Raw genomic sequence first — 6,105 nt, 5'->3', positions numbered from 1 at the left:
AACCGTTCTCTCAATACATCCATGGTGGTAACATACCTAATGTTAATTCTTCTGGATTGAGTGTAAACGTCGCCTTTTTATGGCATTTCCCGATGCTGTTACCACTGTTGAGTTACTTTTCTGCATGTCTTTTCCCTCTGATTTTGATATTTTAATATTGACTTCAACAATTCCTTTTTCATCTGCCTCGTTTGCGTACCTGTCTGCTAGGCTACATATTTCCGAGAACACTTTAATGCGCTGGGACATGGACCCGGTTGCAAGCAGAGACAGGATCACAGTTCAATCTATTTTCAGCATTTGACCTGGTAGAAAAGCTATTTCAATTTTTTCCCAAGAGCCATATACATGTGCTCTGAAAATTGACTGGATGAGTTCATAATAATATAAATACACTTTACCATCGGACGATTCAATTTCACCGATTCTCAAAAATGAAACGGACTCCCCATTTCCTGTGCATCACCATTCTTCCCGTGATAACAAAGTGTTTGAGGCATCATCAATCGCACGCCGAGAAAACGATATGTGTCGCACTGGCACTGTCGAACCCACAGCAGTCAAACTACAAAAGAGTTTTATTTGTTATGTGTTTTATATTAACATTTATGTGTTATAGTATAGTATTGTATGCCACAGCAAAAATATAAATTTCATATTTTCTGTAGCTGCTTGAAACAAGTTTATATATAAACTTTTTAGCACTTGCCAGAAACACAACCTGCTGCTTTGCATTTGTGCATTTACACAGTTTTATCACGGAATTTATTTAAGGAAATTACAAAAGAATTAACTGCTTAAAAAGGAAATTAAAGATCTTTGATTGGTGCTGGTGACTGGAAAGGAAATGTAGAATGCCAAATTCTGATTCTGTTTATATATATATATATATATATATATATATATATATATATATATATATATATATATATATATATATCTCCATATATATATCTCCATATATATATATTAGTTTAAAAAAATTATTAGTATAGTATAAAATTATTGGGTTGTTGACCACATTTAAGTAGTAAAATCAGATTTCTCTCAGTTGGCTTCCAGGGAATTTTTGAGATCTCAAGCATTTTGTAAAGGCTAATAAAAGAACATTGTTGTGGTTATTGCCTAAAGAAATTAAGAAATGCAACAACAACAAAAGTTTATATATTATTATCAATATAGTGCAGGGGTCTTCAACGTTTCTTAAGCCAAGGAGCCCTTAACTAAGAGAGTTACACATACATTTTTAGTACATAGAATACTAAGCTATTCAAATAATTGTTGGCATGATTTTATAAATCATAAATAAAGTTTTAATGTTAAAAATACATTTGGCACAGTGAATCCTTAGGATGAACTGTATATGGCTGCCTTAGAGATTTTCTTACCTATAGGCCAGTAAACCTATCACATTTATATTTGATAATAATATGTTGGATTCATGTTAAGACATTTTAATTTTTGAAAAACATAAATAAATAAAAATAAATAAATAAATAAAAATCAACAATAACTTGGTGGCCCCCAACTGCAGTAACTCCGATGACCCCCTAGGGGCCCCCGGACCCCCTGTTCAAGATATCTTATATATTGAACTTCAACATGTGGGGGGGGGGGAGTTGAGTTGACTCCTCAACATGTTGCCAGAGATGAATTGAGATGACATGAGAAAAAGTAGAATGAGCTCCTGAAAACATTTCTGGTTTAAAAATAACAAATGGATACAGCAAGACTAGAACGAGAGAAGATGAGAGCAGAGAGGAATGTCAACAGGAGGAGAGGATGTGGAGAGAAATGCCCAGGGATGTGGGTGTTCCCAAAAAACTTCACATGTCACAGATGGCCCGCTGTCTTTAGTCACAATGTAGCTATTCTTCGTTTGGTTTAGACACGTTGATGGAATTTACCACAACAGATTTATCCTATGGCAAAACAGAGGAACTTTAAAAGATTTTTTTCAATTGAGAGCAGCACAAAGCTGCTATATATATATATATATATATATATATATATATATATATATATATATATATATATATATATATATATATATATATATATATATATATATACATATATACAGTGAACTGGAACACATTCTATTTCCTTAACCCTCCTGTTGTCCTCGGGTCAAATTTGAGCCGTTTTCAAAGTTTCTATATCAGAAATTTAGGTTTCTTTCAACCAAATTACCCCCAAAATAACAGGGATGGTTCCATACAACGCTCCTCGCAAGTTAAATAAAGGATCAGTTCACTACTTTCTTTTCTTTTTTTAAGATTACTTTTCAGCATTTTAGGCCTTCATTCCACAGGACAGCCCAGACATGAAAGGGAAGAGAGAGGGGGAATGACAATGGCAGCAAAGGGCCGCAGGTCGGAATCGAACCAGCGGCTGATGTGGTGAGGATCGAGCCCCTGCTCACGGGCGCACGCTCCACCATGTGAGCTACCCAGGCGCCTCAGTTCACTGCTTTTTCCCACCAGGTGGGAATGTGATCAGGGTGTTCCTGCAGAAGAGAGGCTGCCTCTCAGTGAACCATTTCAATGTTATAGCATTTGAAAGAAACGTTTTAAAGTGCTCATATTACGCTTTTTGGCTTTTCCCCTTTCCTTTATCGTGTTATATACAAAGTGAAAAAGCCCAAAGTCCCCCCCAAAGGGACTTACCATCTCCAACAGAAAACACTGTTCACCAACTGCTCCAAACAGCTCTATTGTAGTCCAGCCTTTACTTCAGAGACAAACGTGGTCACTTTGTAACACATGTTATAATGCTCGCCTAGCTGCTAGCATGGTACTCACTCATACTCTGCTTCTGACTGGCTAGTAGTCCTTACCTAGGTACTGTCAGGGCACGCCCTCAAATGCTTCTGACTGGCTAGTAGTCCTTACCTAGGTACTGTCAGGACACATCCTCATACTCTGCTTCTGACTGGCTAGTAGTCCTTACCTAGGTACTGAGCATGTGCAACTCCCAACAAAGATGGAACAGAGTGAGATGTCTCACTCTGTAGCTAAAACAGAGAGCTTAACACACAGGGTGAAAAGAGGAGCTGCAGCAATGTGCAGTACAACATATATGTATGTAAACCTATTCTGATATAACCTCTAAATACAATTATGAACCTGAAAATGAGCATAATATGAGCACTTTAAATGGTTTCAAATCCTGGAACCAAACTTTGACAAATTTTTCCTCTGATCTTAACTATTAGTCCAAATAATTCATAATTACAGCTCTTTTTTTTCAACACATTTGTCTTTCCTTGGAGGTGTAATTAAAACAGATTGAGGCAGAAACACGCTGCATATGTATTTGGTTTTTATTGAAGAGAGATATGAATAGGTAGCCTGTTTTAAGGCACCTTTAAAAATGTACAACAAAAGCTGAACCATTTATTTATTCAGAATACAAAAATACACATCTCAGTGACTCCAAATTGTAATAAATAGTTAACCATGCATTCTAACTATAAAAAGGCACAGAAAACAGTCATTTAGTAGTCATAAAAATGATCAACTACTTTACCAAAATCATCCAGATAGTAATACAGGTGACAACTGTAACATTATATTCCAAATGTGAAAACACAATAAACATCATGTCATTTTAACCTTAGGCAATAAATATGCAAATATTGTTTATACCTACATATATATATATATATTCTTACAAATTAAAACTGTGCCATTGTAAACATAATGTAAACAAATGAAACTCACTGTTCTCCCATCACTTTAGGAACCACGTCAAAGACTACATGCTGTCCCATCTTTAAGAGATCCTTGCATGGGTTTCGTTGGTTTTTGAAAACCAGGCAGTTTGCAGCATTATTTACAGACCAGTGGAAAAAAACACAGCAAGGGAGAAAGGTGGCTACTTCCACTTTGTATTGGAAAAAAGGTCAAGCATACTCTCGCCTGGAGTCTCGGGGCCTCAACACTGGGAACCCAGCAGACCCAGAGAACAGAAACACAGAATCCGCACCGAATCCAGGATTCAGCTTCGGTTTTGGCCGAATTTTGGTCTTTTTGACAAGGTTTGAAATTTTTTTCCACCGAACCGAACCCCACTCTTGCACTATGCGCGCTGCGCTTGTCAAAGTTATGATGCCGTCGTTGATTACGGGAAGGTGTTTTTACGTAGATGGAGCGTTCAATGCAGTAGGCTGCGAGGAAGTGAAAATGGAAATCGTGAGCAGAAAAAGTTGTTGTTTGGCAGTACTTTCAGTCAAAAGAAGGCCATTCAAGTCCAGCTACATGTTCAATTTGCAATGCCGATTTGTCTGGTGGCGAAGACCCTAAACGATACACAACATCGCCGAAAGAATACGAGTTGTGCGCAAAGGAATCTACAGACGGCAGCCAAAATGCAGCAACTTCAGGTACGGAAAAGGAAGGACAGACAAGGACAAAACTACACTGCTGTGGACGTTGTTTACTTCATTAATGTGTTAACTGTGTTAATGGACTGAGGATGGGAGGAGGATTCGGTATTCTGTTTTGGATTTAGCAGAATCTTAACCAGTGGATTTGTTATTCAAACCAAATATCCAAAAATCTGGATTCGGTGCATCCCTATCAGGAACTGCAGTATTAGTGGATTCAGTTTGGTGACTGGCATGATGGAGATTAACCCTCTGAGGACAAAAGCCATGTTTGACAACACTCCTACTCAAAAAAACAAAATTTCAAAAGTTCATTTTAGACATTTATTTACTATTCTATTCATATATTACCCTACTTTTGTGAACCCAGTCACTTCACAAGAGATTGGAGAAATATTTAAAAGCAATCAACTCAACTTTTCAGCTTTAGGGCCAAATTATCTCTTCACACAATGGCATCCAGTTATATGCAAATATCCTTAAAATGTGAATTTAAAAATGAATGTAAAAATGTCCTTGGACCTCAGAGGGTTAAATAGATGTGAGGCCAAACTTAGACCTCAGCTTAGACTAAATCCAGAGTTTCTGGCTAGCAAAAAAGCCAACTGTCATCAAATAAGGAATGATGAGTCTGATCGACTGAAGGTTAGAATCTGATGTTTTGAAATGTGTGGTTTATAGTAACTAACCTATCTTTGGCTATGAGTCGCATGAAAGAAAAATATTGGAATTTGAATGATAGGCTTATAGATTTTCAGCATGCCAAAGAGCAACACAGCACTATATCGAACACAGTAGCCTGATACAACTGATTGTCGGCATGAGCAAGTGTGAATCGGTGCTGTTTGACAATGTGATCCAGGGACTGTAGAGAGGGTGAGATGTGATAGATCGCCCTCTGGTGGGCTATTAGAGACAATACACTGTAGATCCAGCCCCTGATTCACTCACGTTCTATTATTATTTAGTATACTTTGATGAAAGATGAAAACTTGTGCGCATCTTAATATTTAGCACTCAATATTCAGTAAAAAAAACAAACAAAAAAACTAATTCTTAACAGAAAGCATATTACTCTTAAAGGTGGAAAAGCCAGAATTAAAACCAACCTACAAGCAACAAATTATTCTCCAAAAGGGGGGAAACTATCAGATATGATAAAAGCAGTTAGCAATGGTAAGTATACAATTGCTGATAAGGTACAGTATGCCACTGTTGTAGCAGACACACCCAAACGCACACAAATACATTGTGATACACATTACAGGTTAACACCACAGTCACGTCTGCCCATTCTACTCATTCATTGACACAATCCTACGTCGGTGTGTCATCTTGGAAGCACGGAGGAGCAAAACTACAAACTGGTGAACCGCTGGAAGAAATCTGAAGTCCATAAGAAAACGCAGTCTGTCTACGGGCCTCACTTTTTCTTTTTCTTTTTTTTAAATTGAATCCCCAAACGTTGAAGGAGGAGTACACATACAAAAAACTCTTTCAAGGTCCCCCCCCTCCCCAAGGAGAAACATCATGTCGGAAAGCTGCAGAGACAGTATCAAAACAAGAGATCAAATATTGCACCATCATTAGAATACAACAGCATTGTCATGTACAAGAGATTAGAACAAAATCAACAATACACAATTGTTATGGTGTAATATACACAATCAAATGTGTAAGCTGTTGACACTGCATGCCATGTCAGCAATCTACAA

Source organism: Perca flavescens, chromosome 11 (assembly GCF_004354835.1).
Source record: "Perca flavescens isolate YP-PL-M2 chromosome 11, PFLA_1.0, whole genome shotgun sequence".
In the NCBI taxonomy this organism is placed as follows: domain Eukaryota; kingdom Metazoa; phylum Chordata; class Actinopteri; order Perciformes; family Percidae; genus Perca; species Perca flavescens.
This window is presented reverse-complemented; position numbering follows the sequence as displayed.